This window comes from Limulus polyphemus, unplaced genomic scaffold, assembly GCF_000517525.1.
Source record: "Limulus polyphemus unplaced genomic scaffold, Limulus_polyphemus-2.1.2 Scaffold1273, whole genome shotgun sequence".
In the NCBI taxonomy this organism is placed as follows: Eukaryota; Metazoa; Arthropoda; class Merostomata; order Xiphosura; family Limulidae; genus Limulus; species Limulus polyphemus.
The window spans coordinates 72,456-75,182 of record NW_013666883.1 but is presented as its reverse complement, the minus strand read 5'-3'; the positions used below and the strand labels follow the sequence as shown (position 1 = coordinate 75,182).

Here is a 2,727-nt window from a genome sequence, read left to right as displayed (position 1 = left end):
GTGTATATAAGGGAGCATTTCCAAAAATGGAAAGAGGTGGTAGAAGTGCCACTGTATTTGATTCAGTACATGAGCATGTTCTTAGCAAATACAAAAGATAAGAGATTCTTATATTATATTCTAGCTACTCAATAATGATAACTTGAGTTCCTATTTCATAAGAAACGAAACTGTAGACATAGTATTTTGACATCACAAACATCTAATTTGAACCTGTGCTGCATTCAACATACCACGTGACACACAAAAATTGATGTTTAATTGTGTTTTTTTTATTATTTACTTTTAAATTAAGCAATTGAGTAATGTATAATACTAAAATTTGAATTATAATCTACAGTTTGATGCAGAATTTACGTCAATAAATAGTAGTTCAAAAATAATTTGAATGCGAGTCAACAAATGAGATGACATGGCCTTTCACCCTCCAACTCTGGTCCCAGCATACCTAAATATTTTTCTACCATAAACTACAACTAACAAACAGGTTGGGGATGATAGCTATATAAAGCCAACATAAACAAGGTTCAACATTAACAGAACACTAGGAAAAAAGACATTCTTCTCAGCAGGGTACATAACTATTCACCTATGACACTCTTTAACCCTATCACCATAGGTATCCTAAACTGTGCATGACACATGGCTTTTGTGTCTTACATTCAAAATTTTATGAAACTACTTCTTGTTTATGTTATACCAATTAGAACAGCATAAATCTCAGCTAATAATTGATATTCTAATAGTATATAAGTTTCAAGTTCTTAATTATACAAGGCAATATTTAAAGAAATCCTCAATTTCCCCTAGTGTAACCCACGTGACACATATTCTTTTAACATGTCATTTTCCCTATTTTATTCACCACTCCTCAAAAACGTACAAAAATTAAACATATATTACTCTATAAAATTGTCATTGCTCAGACAAACCATAATTTATATAATCTTCAATTTTGTTTTGTTACAGAGCTATCAAATAGAAAATCAGACTCCTCCTGCCACACATACCTCTCACATCCTCTCTTTCAGTTTGTTAATAGTTCTGTCTATGTTTAATTTTATATTACCTATAATCAATAGAAAGTTAAGGTTTTCATCTATCAAATGATGTATTATATAACATTATATTCTGAATGGTTAAAGGTCAATTGCATTCAGAGTACCGACATTGTTCCCATGAGAAAGTTAACAACTAGCTTGGATGAATTTGTAACGACTCTTGTCGCTTAGTTAGAAAGCCAGAAAAATTTGTGAGGTAAGTGAATTTGTCTACTTTTTTATTGTTATTAGTCCATCCTTTGGTGCATTATTTAATTGAATAAAAATTATTAAGTGCATTACTACCGTCAGTATAATAAAACAATCAGGGTTAACTCTTTTAAACAATCAACAGCAAAAAAAAAAAGGGAGATTGGTTACGTATTTTATTTCTTGGTTTTCATGTTTATTCTTTAGGCATAATTATAAAAGTAACTAATATGTAAAAATAGGGATAGTTTCAAGTTAGTTAAAATTAGATTAGATAAATAATAATATTATAATAAAAATGTTTCATGAGTCACACAAGTGAGCAGCTCGTAGTAGCTCATGAATAATGTAATTCATTAGCATAATGTGAGCTGCACAATTCCCGAGTGATTTACAATTTATAATGGTGCAGACAGTAGTTAGACATGGTTCAAAGGGTAATAAAACAATAAAATTTAATTATAAATAGATGTAGACTGTTATGAACTTAGATGTAATTAGGATAAATGATTGAAGTATCATGTTATAATTTGAAGTCATTCTAGAAAGAAAAAAAAGTGGTACTTTAGGTTTTTTGGGGGGTTGTTACAAGGTCAGTCAAATTGACCAATCCCGTTTTGAGATAGGGTAGAGAAAATAATAGATAAATTATAAAGTTTTACTGAAAAAAAAAATGTCTAAAATGCATTTAGGAAGTTTTAGGGATTACACAAAGAAAATTTGAGATTTTTGAGATGAAAAGTATTTTTAATTTTAACATTAAAATCACTTTGCACACGAACTATTCAAAACAAATACTCAATATATTCATGGACAGATATTTAATTTATTAAAAATATTTCATTAAAATATTACGGTGCTTTCATACACAAAATATCTTCTTTTTTTTTTAAAGTCTTACAGTTTGTAAAGCAATGTTTCTCTCGTGCCTTTTTTTTCTTTTCACATCTTGCCTATCTATCGTGCAAAGTAATTTTCATTTTAAGATTAAAAATACTTTTATGCACCAGGAAATTTTGAAATTTCACATGCAAAATCTTTATAATGTCTGGATAGTTATTAAACATTTCTTAATAAAAAACTTTATATTTTAATTGTTATGTTCAGTAATTAATCTCTGTACAGTTTCAGTAAATTTGACCGATTTTGTAACCACCATAAAAAATTAGGAAATAGACATAAATTATGCCTGTTTCATTCTAGAATGAACACAAATTATAACATGAAAACATAAATGTTTAGACGAAATAGCTTAAATCTCATAACATTGTAAGTTTACATATATTTACTATATTGACCTTTCAAACGTGCCTAGCGAACAATACAGATGTTACAACGACGAGGCTCACGTGCACCCATGTTACGTATCAAATAACATAAAGATGACCTTTGGTGTGTACAAATTAACTTGTCTTGGCTGTGTTTTAGTCGACAAGTATTTTGTAAAATACAGTCACACTTCAATATTATACATTAT

At 28.9% G+C, this 2,727-nt stretch overlaps 1 protein-coding gene across 5 annotated transcripts in view; it reads right to left on the bottom strand.

The window, feature by feature from the left end:
* The window catches only part of LOC106462876 (chromodomain-helicase-DNA-binding protein 7-like), a 167,453-nt gene that overhangs the window by 158,248 nt on the left and 6,478 nt on the right, over positions 1–2,727 (bottom strand). The window lies entirely within an intron of this gene.